The sequence below is a fragment of the Oncorhynchus nerka genome, unplaced genomic scaffold (assembly GCF_034236695.1).
Source record: "Oncorhynchus nerka isolate Pitt River unplaced genomic scaffold, Oner_Uvic_2.0 unplaced_scaffold_1265, whole genome shotgun sequence".
In the NCBI taxonomy this organism is placed as follows: domain Eukaryota; kingdom Metazoa; phylum Chordata; class Actinopteri; order Salmoniformes; family Salmonidae; genus Oncorhynchus; species Oncorhynchus nerka.
In genome coordinates, this window is record NW_027040079.1 from 1 (window position 1) to 19,146 (window position 19,146).

A 19,146-nucleotide genomic window follows, 5' to 3' on the forward strand; every position below is an offset into this window, starting at 1 on the left:
GAAGCAAGCAGCCCTCCCTGCCTGGGTGGACAGAGACAGAGAACAGAGACCCAGCCAGAGCAGCAAGGCCATGGCCTGTTTCAGGAAGCAGCCCTCCCTGCCTGGGTGGACAGGAGACAGAGACCCAGCCAGAGCAGCAAGGCCATGGCCTGCTTCAGGAAGCAAGCAGCCCTCCCTGCCTGGGTGGACAGAGACAGAGAACAGAGACCCAGCCAGAGCAGCAAGGCCATGGCCTGTTTCCAGAACAGACACAGGTTGCCATGGGAATATAAGTATTCAGCCCAAAAAAGGACAGACAATTACTGTGAGAACCAGGTCAGATACAGTCTGTCTGTAACAGTATGAAACAGGCCAGATACAGTACTTCCTTATCTAAACCAGGCCAGATGCAGTACTTCCCTGTCTAAACCAGGCCAGATAGAGGACTTCTCTGTCTAAACCAGGCCAGATGCAGTACTTCCCTGTCTAAACCAGGCCAGATGCGGTACTTCCTTATCTAAACCAGGCCAGATGCAGTACTTCCCTGTCTAAACCAGGCCAGATAGAGGACTTCTCTGTCTAAACCAGGCCAGATAGAGGACTTCTCTGTCTAAACCAGGCCAGATAGAGGACTTCCCTGTCTAAACCAGGCCAGATAGAGGACTTCCCTGTCTAAACCAGGCCAGATGCAGTACTTCCCTGTCTAAACCAGGCCAGATGCAGTACTTCCCTGTCTAAACCAGGCCAGATGCAGTACTTCCCTGTCTAAACCAGGCCAGATGCAGTACTTCCCTGTCTAAACCAGGCCAGATAGAGGACTTCTCTTTCTGAATCAGAGAGCACTTCATCTGAGGGAGTGAACCCCATTGGTGGTCAGTGACCTAACAGCTAACACAGCAACATTTCAGCCCGCTTGCAGGTGAGTCACTAGACTCCATGACGAAGAAACAAGTCTAGAAAACCCAATGGTATTTTAGCTGGGACAGACTAAACCAGACAGTAACGTTGATATAGACAGACACACAGAGGGATTAAAGGAGGTTGAAGGATGAGACGGAGCATACCTCTGTCCCTCAGCCTCAGGCCATCCTCTCCTCACCGTCAGCGAACCACAGCCCTGCCCTCGACCCCCTGGAGGGGTCGCATACTAACGGAGCCAACGGAGATGCAGAACCACAGCCCTGCTCCTCACACTAACGGAGCCAACGGAGATGCAGAACCACAGCCTGCTCATCGGCCCCCTGGAGGGTCGACACTAACGGAGATGCAGAACCACAGCCCTGCTCATCGCCCCTGGAGGTCGACACTAACGGAGCCAACGGAGATGCAGAACCACAGCCCTGCTCATCGGCCCCTGGAGGGGTCGACACTAACGGAGCCAACGGAGATCCGGAACCACAGCCCCTCCTCGACCCTGCTCCTCGACCCCTGGAGGGGTCGACACTAACGTGGCCAAGGGAGATGTGGAACCACAGCCCCTGCCCCTCGACCCCTGGAGGGGACGACACTAACGGAGCCAATGGAGATCCGGAACCACAGCCCTGCTCATCGGCCCCTGGAGGGGTCGACACTCAACGAGCCAACTGAGATGCAGAACCACAGCCCTGTTCTCGTTCCTCGACTCCCTGGAGGGCCGACACCAACGGAGCCAACGGAGATGGCAGAACCACAGCCCTGTTCCTCGACCCCCTGGAGGGTCGGCACTCAACGGAGCCAACGGAGATCCCGGAACCACAGCCCTGCTCCTCGACCCCCTGGAGGGGTCGACACTAACGGAGCCAACGGAGATGCAGAACCACAGCCCTGCTCATCGGCCCCCTGGAGGGGTCGACACTAACTGAGCCAACGGAGATGCAGAACCACAGCCCTGCTCCTCAACCCCCTGGAGGGGTCGACACTAACGGAGCCAACGGAGATCCGTTTGCGCGGTCGCTCTCTCTACCTACATGTGTGCGACTGAATGTTTGGAACACAACACAAACGGAGAGCACTTTACTGTCTACAAAACACAACGTTCCAAAGCAGTGAGGTCATCAAACCCAGACCAGATCAGACATGACCGGGCTGAATTCATCTCACCCTAACCCTAACCATGACCGGGCTGAATTCTAACCTAACCCTAACCCCTAACCCTAACCCTAACCCTAACCATGACAAGCTTGAATTCATCTCATCCTATACAAGTTCCTTCCAACATTCTCCTGTTGACTGATCTAAAGACTAAATAGGTGACAGCATCATAGGTTGAGGGATTTGACAGACGACAGAACATGCGACCTTCCGAGAAAAATAGCAGTATATCAGCTACAGTAGATCCCCAGAGATAAGTCGGTATTTCAGCTACAGTAGATCCCCAGAGATAAGTCAGTATTTCAGCTACAGTAGATCCCCAGAGATAAGTCAGTATTTCAGCTACAGTAGATCCCCAGAGATAAGTCAGTATGTCAGCTACAGTAGATCCCTGGTAGAGATAAGTCAGTATTTCAGCTACAGTAGATCCCCAGAGATAAGTCAGTATTTCAGCTACAGTAGATCCCAGAGATAAGTCAGTATTTCAGCTACAGTAGATCCCCAGAGATAAGTCAGTATTTCAGCTACAGTAGATCCCCAGAGATGTTTCGGTATTTCAGCTACAGTAGATCCCCAGAGATAAGTCAGTATTTCAGCTACAGTAGATCCCCAGAGATAAGTCAGTATTTCAGCTACAGTAGATCCCCAGAGATAAGTCAGTATTTCAGCTACAGTAGATCCCCAGAGATAAGTCAGTATGTCAGCTACAGTAGATCCCAGAGATAAGTCAGTATTTCAGCTACAGTAGATCCCCAGAGATAAGTCAGTATTGCAGCTACAGTAGATCCCCAGAGATAAGTCGGTATTTCAGCTACAGAGATCCCCAGAGATAAGTCGGTATTTCAGCCAGTAGTTCCCCAGAGATAAGTCAGTATTTCAGCTACAGTAGATCCCCAGAGATAAGTCAGTATGTCAGCTACAGTAGATCCCCAGAGATAAGTCAGTATTTCAGCTACAGTAGATCCCCAGAGATAAGTCAGTATTTCAGCAGTAGATCCCCAGAGATAAGTCAGTATTTCAGCTACAGTAGATCCCCAGAGATAAGTCAGTATTTCAGCTACAGTAGTTCCCCAGAGATAAGTCAGTATTTCAGCTACAGTAGATCCCCAGAGATAAGTCGGTATTTCAGCTACAGTAGATCCCCAGAGATAAGTCGGTATTTCAGCTACAGTAGATCCCCAGAGATAAGTCGGTATTTCAGCTACAGTAGATCCCCAGAGATAAGTCAGTATTTCAGCTACAGTAGATCCCCAGAGATAAGTCAATATTTCAGCTACAGTAGATCCCCAGGGATAAGTCAGTATTTCAGCTACAGTAGATCCCCGGAGATAAGTCAGTATTTCAGCTACAGTAGATCCCCAGAGATAAGTCAGTATTTCAGCTACAGTAGAACCCTGGTCAAAAGGATCCAAAATGGCACCCTATTCCCTATGGACCCTGGTCAAAAGGATCCAAAATGGCACCCTATTCCCTATGGGCCCTGGTCAAAAGGATCCAAAATGGCACTCTATTCCCTATGGGCCCTGGTCAAAAGCCTCCAAACTGGCACCCTATTCCCTATGGGTCCTGGTCCAAAGCCTCCAAAATGGCACCCTATTCCCTATGGGTCCTGGTCAAAACCATCCATAGGGAACAGCACAAAACCACTACACCGGGCATTCAGAGCAGCAAAACCACTACACCGGGCATTCAGAGCAGCAAAACCACTACACCGGGCATTCAGAGCAGCAAAACCACTACACCGGGCATTCAGAGCAGCAAAACCACTACATCGGGCATTCAGAGCAGCAAAACCACTACATCGGGCATTCAGAGCAGCAAAACCACTACATCGGTCCTTCAGAGCAGCAAAACCACTACATTGGTCCTTCAGAGCAGCAAAACCACTACATCGGTCCTTCAGAGCAGCAAAACCACTACACCACGCATTCAGAGCAGCAAAACCACTACACCGGGCCTTGAGAGCAGCAAAACCACTACACCACGCATTCAGAGCAGCAAAACCACTACACCGGGCCTTCAGAGCAGCAAAACCACTACACCGGGCCTTCAGAGCAGCAAAACCACTACACCGGGCCTTCAGAGCAGCTAAACCACTACACCGGGCATTCAGAGCAGCTAAACCACTACACCGGGCCTTCAGAGCAGCTAAACCACTACATCGGGCATTCAGAGCAGCAAAACCACTACACCACGCATTCAGAGCAGCAAAACCACTACACCGGGCTTTCAGAGCAGCAAAACCACTACACCGGGCCTTCAGAGCAGCTAAACCACTACATCGGGCCTTCAGAGCAGCTAAACCACTACATCGGGCATTCAGAGCAGCAAAACCACTACACCACGCATTCAGAGCAGCAAAACCACTACACCGGGCCTTCAGAGCAGCAAAACCACTACACCGGGCCTTCAGAGCAGCTAAACCACTACATCGGGCCTTCAGAGCAGCTAAACCACTACACCGGGCCTTCAGAGCAGCAAAACCACTACATCGGTCCTTCAGAGCAGCAAAACCACTACATCGGTCCTTCAGAGCAGCAAAACCACTACACCGGGCATTCAGAGCAGCAAAACCACTACACCGGGAATTCAGAGCAGCTAAACCACTACACCGGGCATTCAGAGCAGCTAAACCACTACACTGGTCATTCAGAGCAGCTAAACCACTACACCGGGCATTCAGAGCAGCTAAACCACTACACCGGGCCTTCAGAGCAGCTAAACCACTACACCGGGCATTCAGAGAAGCTAAACCACTACACCGGGCATTCAGAGCAGCTAAACCACTACACCGGGCATTCAGAGCAGCTAAACCACTACACCACGCATTCAGAGCAGCTAAACCACTACACCACGCATTCAGAGCAGCTAAACCACTACACCGGGCATTCAGAGCAGCAAAACCACTAGACCGGGCATTCAGAGCAGCAAAACCACTACACCGGGCATTCAGAGCAGCAAAACCACTACACCACTCATTCAAAACCACGCAGGCTATGTGCACACTGCCCACAAAATGAGGTGGAAAGTGAGCTGCACTTCCTAACCTCCTGCCCAATGTATGACCATATTAGAGACACATATTTCCCTCAGATTACACAGATCCACAAAGAATTCGAAAACAAACCCAATCTTGATAAACTCCCATATCTACTGGGTGAAATACCACAATGTGCCATCACAGCAGCAAGATTTGTGACCTGTTGCCACAAGAAAGGGGCAACCAGTGAAGAACAAACACCATTATAAATACAACCCATATTTATGTTTATTTATTTTCCCTTTTACACTTTAACCATTTGAACATAATATGAAGTTTGAAATGTGTTTATTGTTTTGGTACTTTTGTGAGTGGAATGTTTACTGGGATATGTTTATTTCACCTCTGTTCATTATCTATTTCACTCGCTTTGGCAACATATACATGTTTCCCATGCCAATAAAGCCCTTTGAATTGAGAGAGAGGGAGGGACAGGCACAGCACCTTAAACACATTGAGAGAGAGGGAGGGAGGGACAGGCACAGCACCATAAACACATTGAGAGAGAGAGAGGGAGGGACAGGCACAGCACCATAAACACATTGAGAGAGAGGGAGGGAGGGACAGGCACAGCACCATAAACACATTGAGAGAGAGGGAGGGAGAGGCACAGCACCTTAAACACATTGAGAGAGAGGGAGGGAGAGAGAGAGAGAGACAGAGAGACAGAGAGAGAGAGACAGAGAGACATAGAGAGAGAGAGACAGTTACAGATCCATACAGCTATAGAGCCTCCATCCTACTAAACTACACTGTAGTAGTTACAGACCCATACAGCCTCCATCCTACTAAACTACACTGTAGTAGTTACAGATCCATACAGCCTCCATCCTACTAAACTACACTGTAGTAGTTACAGACCCATACAGCCTCCATCCTACTAAACTACACTGTAGTAGTTACAGATCCATACAGCCTCCATCCTACTAAACTACACTGTAGTAGTTACAGACCCATACAGCTATGGAGCCTCCATCCTACTAAACTACACTGTAGTAGTTATAGATCCATACAGCCTCCATCCTACTAAACTACACTGTAGTAGTTACAGACCCATACAGCCTCCATCCTACTAAACTACACTGTAGTAGTTACAGATCCACACAGCCTCCATCCTACTAAACTACACTGTAGTAGTTACAGACCCATACAGCCTCCATCCTACTAAACTACACTGTAGTAGTTACAGATCCATACAGCCTCCATCCTACTAAACTACACTGTAGTAGTTACAGACCCATACAGCCTCCATCCTACTAAACTACACTGTAGTAGTTACAGACCCATACAGCCTCCATCCTACTAAACTACACTGTAATAGTTACAGATCCATACAGCTATGGAGCCTCCATCCTACTAAACTACACTGTAGTAGTTACAGATCCATACAGCCTCCATCCTACTAAACTACACTGTAGTAGTTACAGACCCATACAGCCTCCATCCTACTAAACTACACCAGTAGTTACAGACCCATACAGCTATAGAGCCTCCATCCTACTAAAACTACACTGTAGTAGTTACAGATCCATACAGCCTCCATCCTGCCTAAACTACACTGTAGTAGTTACAGATCCATACAGCTATGGAGCCCATCCTACTAAACTACACTGCCAGTAGTTACAGATCCATACAGCCTCCATCCTACTAAACTACACTGTAGCAGTTACAGATCCATACAGCCTCCATCCTACTAAACACACTGTGTAGTTACAGATCCATACAGCTATAGAGCCTCCATCCTACTAAACTACACTGTAGTAGTTACAGACCATATAGCCTCCATCTACTAAACTACACTGTAGTAGTTACAGACCCACATAGCCTCCATCCTACTAAACTACACTGTAGTAGTTACAGACCCATACAGCCTCCATCCTACTAAACTACACTGTAGTAGTTACAGACCCATACAGCCTCCATCCTACTAAACTACACTGTAGTAGTTACAGACCCATACAGACTCCATCCTACTAAACTACACTGTAGTAGTTACAGATCCATACAGCTATGGAGCCTCCATCCTACTAAACTACACTGTAGTAGTTACAGACCCATACAGCCTCCATCCTACTAAACTACACTGTAGTAGTTACAGATCCATACAGCCTCCATCCTACTAAACTGTAGTAGTTACAGATCCATACAGCCTCCATCCTACTAAACTACACTGTAGTAGTTACAGATCCATACAGCCTCCATCCTACTAAACTGTAGTAGTTACAGATCCATACAGCCTCCATCCTACTAAACTACACTGTAGTAGTTACAGACCCATACAGCCTCCATCCTACTAAACTACACTGTAGTAGTTACAGATCCATACAGCCTCCATCCTACTAAACTACACTGTAGTAGTTACAGACCCATACAGCTATGGAGCCTCCATCCTACTAAACTACACTGTAGTAGTTACAGACCCATACAGCTATGGAGCCTCCATCCTACTAAACTACACTGTAGTAGTTACAGATCCATACAGCTATGGAGCCATCATCCTACTAAACTACACTGTAGTAGTTACAGACCCATACAGCTATGGAGCCTCCATCCTACTAAACTACACTGTAGTAGTTACAGATCCATACAGCCTCCATCCTACTAAACTACACTGTAGTAGTTACAGACCCATACAGCCTCCATCCTACTAAACTACACTGTAGTAGTTACAGATCCATACAGCCTCCATCCTACTAAACTACACTGTAGTAGTTACAGACCCATACAGCCTCCATCCTACTAAACTACACTGTAGTAGATACAGATCCATACAGCCTCCATCCTACTAAACTACACTGTAATAGTTACAGATCCATACAGCCTCCATCCTACTAAACTACACTGTAGTAGTTACAGACCCATACAGCCTCCATCCTACTAAACTACACTGTAGTAGTTACAGACCCATACAGCCTCCATCCTACTAAACTACACTGTAGTAGTTACAGATCCATACAGCCTCCATCCTACTAAACTACACTGTAGTAGTTACAGACCCATACAGCCTCCATCCTACTAAACTACACTGTAGTAGTTACAGATCCATACAGCCTCCATCCTACTAAACTACACTGTAGTAGTTACAGACCCATACAGCCTCCATCCTACTAAACTACACTGTAGTAGTTACAGACCCATACAGCTATGGAGCCTCCATCCTACTAAACTACACTGTAATAGTTACAGATCCATACAGCCTCCATCCTACTAAACTACACTGTAATAGTTACAGATCCATACAGCCTCCATCCTACTAAACTACACTGTAGTAGTTACAGACCCATACAGCCTCCATCCTACTAAACTACACTGTAGTAGTTACAGACCCATACAGCCTCCATCCTACTAAACTACACTGTAGTAGTTACAGATCCATACAGCCTCCATTCTACTAAACTACACTGTAGTAGTTACAGATCCATACAGCCTCCATCCTACTAAACTACACTGTAGTAGTTACAGACCCATACAGCCTCCATCCTACTAAACTACACTGTAGTAGTTACAGACCCATACAGCCTCCATCCTACTAAACTACACTGTAGTAGTTACAGATCCATACAGCTATGGAGCCTCCATCCTACTAAACTACACTGTAGTAGTTACAGACCCATACAGCCTCCATCCTACTAAACTACACTGTAGCAGAGCTTGTTTACAGAAGACAAGACGGTCCACCAGTGTTAATTAGCTATCTATCATGCTCTGAACACCTGGTAGTAAAGGGGAAGTGTAGTGGAAGTGTAGTTTCCTCGGATTGGGGCCGTATAAATCTGTGCAGAAACTGTTACAGTATATATTTTCATTTTGAACGATTCTTTCTTGCTGATGTTTCGAAAAGCCATAAAGCAAGCTATGATTGGCGTTTCTAAATGATTATTGACGTTTCAAAACATTTTAAAAAGTCGGGATTGTAGTTGACGTGAAACAGTCCTGGGCGAAGCTGAGAAGTGTAGGGAGAAGGCAGGATGTCTTCTCGAGTTTGAGAGGTAATGTTACTTCTACGGACTCTTATGTGTAACGGGAACTGAGTAATGATCAAGGCGAAAACCCATCAACTCATACTGCGAACACATGGTGTTAGCCAAAGCTAAAACAAAGATTACTTTATAGGCTACCCCTGTCTTGGATAATGTGGCTATTCACTATGACCCTGTTGGACGAGGACCTTATATAACACACACATTATATTCCAACTGGAGTACATCTGTAAATTCAGACACTTCAATGGAGAGAGAGAATTAACTGGCAAACCGTAGCAATTAGAGTTAAAGGAAAAATACAGGACATGATTGACATTGGTTTTCCACTTGCATTTAAAATAGTACGGCTGTCTACCATCTAGCCGACACGGTTAGGGTGCTCAGGTAACCTAAAAGACATAAAAGACGCCCGTTCCTTTCTTACCCTTTTTCCTTCCGATTTGGGAGAGATTTGTCCACGTGTATATTTTCCAACAGTGTGTTGACCGAGGTGCATTCCTTTACGATCCAACTGCGCTGATTTGAAGCATTTTAACGTTTCAGAAAGGAGAAGCGGCTCTAAAACACAGATTCTTCCTGGTCGCCATATCGGCTCGATTGACTGACGGCTAACAAACACTGCGTTACTCAGACTTCCATTGAGTTTATTACAGTCGTAACTGCACTACAACTCAGCTGGTGTCCTTTGTATCAGGCCTCTAGAGTAGGAGCAATAGTACCACATAGTGGCTTCCCATAAGCATGACCATAGTTGGGCCAGTTCAAAGTCAACCACTATAATAGACCCATATCATATGGGACCAATAGAGTAGAAGAGAAGAAGTCCAACTTTATCTAGAGAGACGAGTAAATAAAAACACAGCCTCTTCAAACAGTCACAAAAAAAGAGTGTCATGGCCAGTACGGGTATCGAACCCGCGACCTTCGCGTTATTAGCACGACGCTCTAACCAACTGAGCTAACCGGCCAAGTGAACACAGCAGAACACATTTAGTCTTTTATCCGGTGAAAAACAACCCGTTTGCTTTTTATAAACCCTACAATAGCATTATCTGCTCATCTAGATTTCAACGTATTCTCCAAACAGTTACAAAATATCATGATATATATATAAACTAAACTATATATATATATGATGCTTATCATGATGTCGTGAACGGTGTTGTTTGAGCTCTCTGCTCCGTTCCCACGTCGGGCGCTTCCAACGCTCTGCTTAGCGTCGATATGGATCCGCCAGTTGCGACAGCACTGACAAGATGGTGGATAAGGACAGGAGGAAAATGAGGAACAAAACACAGCTAATATGTATAGTTGACAGCGTGTAAATGGCCATTTTGGGGATTTTAAGTTAGCCAAAACGATTACAAGATCGGAGCGTTTCATATCTATTGAATTTGGGGTTATGTTTGCGAGACGCAGGACCAAATATGTTGTTTTCTGGCTGCGGGATGAAGGACCCGTCGGATACAGGACATAACGACGTGACAGCCAGTAGTCCGATAGATAATCAGTGATATTAGATCGTGAATTAACTTTACGGTAAAAAAAATTATACATTGAAACCGTTCACTAGTTCGGTCCAGCTTACGTTGTCAGCTAGTTATTTGTTTTCCTGGTAGATTTGTTGTCATTGTGCAGCTATTTGTTTTCCTGGTAGATTTGTTGTCATTGTGCAGCTATTTGTTTTCCTGGTTGATTTGTTGTCATTGTGCAGCTATTTGTTTTCCTGGTTGATTTGTTGTCATTGTGCAGCTATTTGTTTTCCTGGTTGATTTGTTGTCATTGTGCAGCTATTTGTTTTCCTGGTTGATTTGTTGTCATGGTGCAGCTATTTGTTTTCCTGGTAGATTTGTTGTCATTGTGCAGCTATTTGTTTTCCTGGTAGATTTGTTGTCATTGTGCAGCTATTTGTTTTCCTGGTTGATTTGTTTTCCTGGTAGATTTGTTGTCACTGTGCAGCTAGTCAGGGGTAGATACTAAGTAGCTTGCTAATACCACAAGATTTTCGTGGCCGAGTCGACATGTTTTAACTTTGTACGGCGCTTGTTGGGGAAGGATTCACAGGACGCATCGATAAGGACGCAAGACGCATTGATAAGGACGCATCGATAAGGACGCAAGACGCATTGATAAGGACGCATCGATAAGGACGCAAGATGCATCGATAAGGACGCTCGACGCCATCCCCCGTCGGACCGACCTGCTGCGTTGTGTTAGCTGTTATAGCTGGTCAGACTGTCGACAGGCGACATGGCTCACTCTCCGGTTCAGAGTAGCCTGCCAGGGATGCAGGTATGCTGTTTTCACCTCATGTCAAGTAGCTAGTTAAAGTACACCTTACCAACGTGTTATATACTGAAGCTAGCCCTCACCTGCTGTTACCTGATGTCAACAATACTAAAGCCATAGTGTTATATACTGAAGCTAGCCCTCACCTGCTGTTAACAATACTAAAGACATGCACCAAAGTGTTATATACTGAAGCTAGCCCTCACCTGGTGTCAACAATACTAAAGCCATAGTGTTATATACTGAAGCTAGCCCTCACCTGATGTCAACAATACTAAAGCCATAGTGTTATATACTGAAGCTAGTCCTCACCTGATGTCAACAATACTAAAGCCATAGTGTTATATACTGAAGCTAGCCCTCACCTGGTGTCAACAATACTAAAGACATGCACCATAGTGTTATATACTGAAGCTAGCCCTCACCTGATGTTAACAATACTAAAGACATGCACCATAGTGTTATATACTGAAGCTAGCCCTCACCTGGTGTTAACAATACTAAAGACATGCACCATAGTGTTATATACTGAAGCTAGCCCTCACCTGATGTCAACTATACTAAAGACATGCACCATAGTGTTATATACTGAAGCTAGCCCTCACCTGATGTCAACTATACTAAAGACATGCACCATAGTGTTATATACTGAAGCTAGCCCTCACCTGATGTCAACAATACTAAAGCCATAGTGTTATATACTGAAGCTAGCCCTCACCTGATGTCAACAATACTAAAGACATGCACCATAAGCACAGCATGCTGCCCATAGAGAGAGACAGTGAATTCCCTTAGTTCATTCTGCATGTCCAATAATAGGCTAGTACAATATTTAACACTAAATTATCCTAGGAGTCACATTGGGGCTACCCCATACTGATGACTAAAAGGAACAAACATAATTTTGTGACTATAATATTTTTTTAATGACTCAAATTGACCTAGTATTATGCAATGATGAGCATATGGACACAGTTGGAGTCATTCAGTTGATCTTAGGTCCAGCAAAGTTCCAGCACACAAACAGCAGTGTTTTGAGAGAGGTTCAATCAACAACGGAGTGTTTCTGCTATGATTAGACTAAAGCAATGGAAAACAGAGGTCTCTCTAAGCTAGACTAAAGACTAAAGCAATGGAAAACAGAGGACTCTCTGAGCTAGGCTACAGACTAAAGCAATGGAAAACAGAGGACTCTAAGCTAGGCTAAAGACGAAAGCACTGGAAAACAGAGGACTCTCTGAGCTAGGCTACAGACTAAAGCAATGGAAAACAGAGGACTCTCTGAGCTAGACTAAAGCAATGGAAAACAGAGGACTCTCTGAGCTAGGCTAAAGACTAAAGCAATGGAAAACGGGATTCTCTGAGCTAGGCTAAAGCAATGGAAAACGGGATTCTCTGAGCTAGGCTAAAGACTAAAGCAATGGAAAACAGGGGACTCTCTAAGCTAGGCTAAAGACTAAAGCACTGGAAAACAGGGGATTCTCTGAGCTAGGCTAAAGCAATGGAAAACAGAGGACTCTCTAAGGTAGGCTAAAGATTAAAGCAATGGAAAACAGGGCATCCTCTGAGCTAGGCTAAAGACTAAAGCAATGGAAAACAGAGGACTCTCTAAGCTAGGCTAAAGACGAAAGCACTGGAAAACAGGGGACTCTCTAAGGTAGGCTAAAGATTAAAGCAATGGAAAACGGGATTCTCTGAGCTAGGCTAAAGACTAAAGCAATGGAAAACGGGATTCTCTGAGCTAGGCTAAAGACTAAAGCAATGGAAAACAGGGGATTCTCTGAGCTAGGCTAAAGACTAAAGCAATGGAAAACAGAGAATTCGCTAAGCTAGGCTAAAGACTAAAGCAATGGAAAACAGAGGACTCTCTAAGCTAGGCTTAAGACTAAAGCAATGGAAAACAGAGGACTCTCTGAGCTAGGCTAAAGACTAAAGCACTGGAAAACAGGGGATCCTCTGAGCTAGGCTAAAGCAATGGAAAACAGAGGATCATTTGAGCTAGGCTAAAGACTAAAGCACTGGAAAACAGAGGATTCTCTGAGCTAGGCTAAAGCAATGGAAAACAGAGGATCCTTTGAGCTAGGCTAAAGACTAAAGCACTGGAAAACAGAGGATTCTCTGAGCTAGGCTAAGACTAAAGCACTGGAAAACAGAGGGATTCTCTGAGCTAGGCTAAAGCACTGGAAAACAGAGGATTCTCTGAGCTAGGCTAAAGACTAAAGCACTGGAAAACAGGGGATTCTCTGAGCTGGGCTACAGACTAAAGCAATGGAAAACAGAGGATCCTCTGAGCTAGACTAAAGCAATGGAAAACAGAGGATCCTCTGAGCTAGGCTAAAGACTAAAGCACTGGAAACAGGATTCTCTGAGCTAGGCTAAAGACTAAAGCAATGGAAAACAGGGGATTCTCTGAGCTAGGCTAAAGACTAAAGCAATGGAAAACAGAGGATCCTCTGAGCTAGACTAAAGCAATGGAAAACAGAGGATCCTCTGAGCTAGGCTAAAGACTAAAGCAATGGAAAACAGGGGATTCTCTGAGCTAGGCTAAAGACTAAAGCACTGGAAAACAGGGGACTCTCTAAGCTAGGCTAAAGACTAAAGCAATGGAAAACAGAGGATTCTCTGAGCTAGGCTAAAGCAATGGAAAACAGAGGACTCTCTAAGCTAGGCTAAAGACTAAAGCACTGGAAAACAGGGGATTCTCTGAGCTAGGCTAAAGACTAAAGCAATGGAAAACAGGATTCTCTGAGCTAGGCTAAAGCAATGGAAAACAGAGGATTTTCTAAGCTAGGCTAAAGACTAAAGCACTGGAAACAGGATTCTCTGAGCTAGGCTAAACCAATGGAAAACAGAGGATTCTCTGAGCTAGGCTAAAGCAATGGAAAACAGAGGATTCTCTGAGCTAGGCTAAAGACTAAAGCACTGGAAACAGGATTCTCTGAGCTAGGCTAAAGCAATGGAAAACAGAGGATTCTCTAAGCTAGGCTAAAGACTAAAGCACTGGAAACAGGATTCTCTGAGCTAGGCTAAAGACTAAAAAGCAATGGAAAACAGAGAATTCTCTGAGCCCTAGGCTAAAGCAATGGAAAACAGACGATTCTCTAAGCTAGGCTAAAGACTAAGCACTGGAAAACAGAGGACTCTCTAAACTAGGCTAAAGCAATGGAAAACAGAGGATTCTCTGAGCTAGGCTAAAGCAATGGAAAACAGAGGATTCTCTGAGCTAGGCTAAAGACTAAAGCACTGGAAACAGGATCCTCTGAGCTAGGCTAAAGACTAAAGCAATGGAAAACAGAGGATTCTCTGAGCTAGGCTAAAGACTAAAGCAATGGAAAACAGAGGACTCTCTAAGCTAGGCTAAAGCAATGGAAAACAGAGGACTCTCTAAGCTAGGCTAAAGCATTGGAAAACAGAGGACTCTCTAAGCTAGGCTGAAGATTTTAACCAAAAACAGCTCACTGACTGACATCTATTCCTGAAATGTGACCTGTTCACATCTGTACTTGAATACAGCTGGTTGCCAAGTCATATGTTTGTAAATCGCAATGTGAGTGATATATCTAGCGTGCGTCATATCTAGCCTACAGTAGACCAGTATTTCCCATGAGCTGAGTGTTGTGTGTTGGTTTCTGAGAGGTGGAACAGGCTAAGGGCATTTCCTTCTATAATTACCCATGAGCACCAAAATGTAAAGTTCATAGGAGCGTGTCGAATTGGGTGTCAAATGAAAGCTTTGTCTATAAATATTTTTTTTAATTAAGCTCTATATATACATTTTCCAACCGTTTTCCATCATAACAATGAGGAATAAGCAAAGGCTTTGATTTCTGGTCAGATGAAAAAGGGGTCTTGAACAACGTCTAGCAGAAAGTCCTAAAATGTATAAGAAATACATCAAAACACAAAATTGCCAACTAATATCAAATGATTTGCCTTATGTAAGTTAAGAAACATTGTCTTGTAATTCCGTTACCAAAAAACCTCCGTCTTTAAGATATTTTCTCATTTCTCTCCCTCGTGAGGAGGAAGGATAATGAAAGTTCACAAATTAACAAGTGAAGGTAGACCCACCCATTACTTAAGTGTTTTTACTCATATCAACTTTGCTAATGAATTAAGTGATTTAAAACTCGTAATTCTCTTACCAAATCGGAAATGGAATGACTGAAAAATGTAATGTTTATTTGTCACATGCTTGGTAAACAACAGGTGTAGACTAACGGTGAAATGATCACTCACGGATCCTTTTCCAACAAAGCAGATAAAGATTACAACAATAAATCATTGAAATGGGACACAAGGAATAAATACACTGTGAATAACTAGTCAAAATAATGTTGCTATGTACAAAGCATTTGGAAAGGATTCAGACCCCTTCACTTTTTCAACATTTTGTTACATTACAGCCTTTATTCTAAAATGGATTAAATTACATTGTTTTCCTCATCAATCTACACAATACCCCATAATGACAAAGCAAAAACAGGTTTTTAGACATGTTTGCTAATTTATGAAAATAAAAAAAACAGAAATACCTTATTTACATAAGTATTCAGACCCTTTTGCTATGAGACTCGAAATTGAGCTCAGGTGCGTCCTGTTTCCATTGATCATCCTTGAGACGTTTCTACAACTTGATTGGAGTCCACTTGTGTTAAATTCAATTGATTGAACATTATTTGGAAAAAGGAATTGTCTGTTGAGCTCAGAGACAGGATTGTGTCGAGGCACCAATCTGGGATAGTGTACCAAAAAATGTCAGGAGCATTGGAAAGTCCCCAAGAACACAGTGGTCTCCATCATTCTGCAGCATTGAAGGGTCCCCAAGAACACAGTGGCCTCCATCATTCTGCAGCATTGAAGGGTCCCCAAGAACACAGTGGCCTCCATCATTCTGCAGCATTGAAGGGTCCCCAAGAACACAGTGGTCTCCATCATTCTGCAGCATTGAAGGTCCCCAAGAACACAGTGGCCTCCATCATTCTGCAGCATTGAAGGGTCCCCAAGAACACAGTGGTCTCCATCATTCTGCAGCATTGAAGGTCCCCAAGAACACAGTGGTCTCCATCATTCTGCAGCATTGAAGGTCCCCAAGAACACAGTGGTCTCCATCATTCTTAAATGGAACACGTTTGGAACCACCAAGACTCTTCCTAGAGCTGGCCGCCTGGCCAAACTGAGCAACCGGGGTAAAAGGGCCTTGGTCAGGGAGGAGACCAAGAACCCAAGGGTCACTCTGACAGGGCCCCAGAGTTCCTCTGTGGAGATGGGAGAGCCTTCCAGAAGGGCCAGGTCAGGGAGGAGAACAAGAACCCAAGGGTCACTCTGACAGGGCCCCAGAGTTCCTCTGTGGAGATGGGAGAGCCTTAGCAGAAGGGCCAGGTCAGGGAGGAGACCAAGAACCCAAGGGTCACTCTGACAGGGCCCCAGAGTTCCTCTGTGGAGATGGGAGAGCCTTCCAGAAGGACAATCATCTCTGCAGCACTCCACCAATCAGGCCTTTCTGGTGGAGTGGCCAGATGGAAGCCACTCTTCAGTAAAAGGCACAGCCTGCTTGGAGTTTTCCAAAAGGCACCTAAAGGACCCTCAGACCATGAGATACAAGATTCTCTGATCTGATGAAACCAAGATTGAACTCTGTGGCCTGAATGCAGTGTGTCACGTCTAGAGGAAACCTGGCACCATCCCTACGGTGAAGCATGGTGGTGGCAGCATCATGTCTAGAGGAAACCTGGCACCATCCCTACGGTGAAGCATGGTGGTGGCAGCATCATGCTGTGGGGATGTTTGTCAGCGGCAGAGACTGGGAGACTAGTCAGGATCGAGAGAAAGATTAATGGAGCAAAGTACAGAAAGATCCTTGATGAAAACCTGCTCCAGAGCGCTCACGACCACCGCCTGGGGGGGAAGGACAACTACGCTAAGCACACAGCCAAGACAATGCAAGAGTGGCTTTGGGACAAGTCTCCGAATGTCCTTGAGTGGCCCAGCCAGAGCCCGGACTTGAACCCGATCGAACATCTCTGGAAAGACCTGAAAATAGCTGTGCAGCGACGCTCCCCATCAACCTGACAGAGCTTGAGAGGATCTGCAGAGAGGAATGGGGTATTGTGATGTCATTATGGGGTATTGAGATGTCATTATGGGGTATTGAGATGTCATTATGGGGTATTGAGATGTCATTATGGGGTATTGTGATGTCATTATGGGGTATTGTGATGTCATTATGGGGTATTGTCATGTCATTATGGGGTATTGAGATGTCATTATGGGGTATTGAGATGTCATTATGGGGTATTGTGATGTCATTATGGGGTATTGTGTGTAGATTGAAGGGGATAAAAATGATTTAACCCATTTTACAATGAGGCTGTAATGCAACGGTGTGGGGGAAAAGTCAAGGGGTCTGAATACTTTCCAAGATGAGTACTGTAGGGTTAGGGTCAGAGGTCAATACCAGGGGAGAGTACTTTAGGGTCAGAGGTCAGGACCAGGGGAGAGTACTGTAGGGTTAGGGTCAGAGGTCAATACCAGGAGAGAGTACTGTAGGGTTAGGGTTCAGAGGTCAATACCAGGGGAGAGTACTGTAGGGTTAGGGTCACAGGTCAGGACCAGGGGAGTGTACTGTAGGGTTAGGGTCAGGACCAGGGGAGAGTACTGTAGGGTTAGGGTCAGGACCAGGGGAGAGTACTGTAGGATTAGGGTCACAGGTCAGGACCAGGGGAGAGTACTGTAGGGTAAGAAGTCAGGGCCAGGGAAGTACTGTAGGGGTCAGAGGTCAGGGCCAGGGGAGAGTACTGTAGGGTTAGGGTCAGGACCAGGGAGAGTACTGTAGGGTTAGGGTCACAGGTCCTGACCAGGGGAGTACTGTAGGGTTAGGGTCAGGACCAGGGGAGTACTGTAGGGTTAGGGTCAGGACCAAGGGAGGGTTAGTACCAGGGAGAGTACTGTAGGGTTAGGGGTCAGGACCAGGGAGAGTACTGTAGGGTTAGGGTCAGGACCAAGGGAGAGTACTGTAGGGTTAGGGTCAGGACCAAGGGAGAGTACTGTAGGGTTAGGGTCAGGACCAGGGAGAGTACTGTAGGGTTAGGGCCAGGACCAGGGAGAGTACTGTAGGGTTAGGGTCAGGACCAGGGGAGAGTACTGTAGGTTAGGGTCAGGACCAGGGAGAGTACTGTAGGGTTAGGGTCAGGACCAGGGGAGAGTACTGTAGGGTTAGGGTCAGGACCAAGGGAAGTACTGTAGGGTTAGGAGTCAGGACCAGGGAGAGTACTGTAGGGTTAGGGTCAGGACCAGTACTGTTCTATATGGAGAACTCCTTTATTCAATATTCTGTTCTATATGGAGGACTCCTTTATTCAATATTCTGTTCACTATAAAGAGAACTCCTTTATTCAATATTCTGTTCTATATGGAGGACTCCTTTATTCAATATTCTGTTCTATATGGAGAACTCCTTTATTCAATATTCTGTTTCTATATGGAGGACTCCTTTATTCCAATATTCTGTTCTATATGGAGAACTCCTTTATTCAATATTCTGTTTCTATATGGAGGACTCCTTTATTCAATATTCTGTTCTATAAAGAGAACTCCTTTATTCAATATTCTGTTCTATATAAAGGACTCCTTTATTCAATATTCTGTTCTATATGGAGAACTCCTTTATTCAATATTGTTCTGTATCTCCTTATTCAATATTCTGTTCACTATAAAGAGAACTCCTTTATTCAATATTCTGTTCTATATAAAGAGAACTCCTTTATTCAATATTCTGTTCTATAT

General features: G+C 45.2%; 1 non-coding gene and 1 pseudogene across 1 annotated transcript; both read right to left on the bottom strand.

The window, feature by feature from the left end:
• Positions 1–9,966: 9,966 nt before the first annotated feature.
• trnai-aau (transfer RNA isoleucine (anticodon AAU)) lies at positions 9,967–10,040 on the bottom strand. Its single transcript has one exon. It is a non-coding gene; the product is annotated as a tRNA-Ile (tRNA).
• A 6,731-nt stretch (positions 10,041–16,771) lies between these two features.
• LOC135569009 (FERM, ARHGEF and pleckstrin domain-containing protein 1-like) overlaps positions 16,772–19,146 on the bottom strand; it is a 96,891-nt pseudogene continuing 94,516 nt past the window's right edge.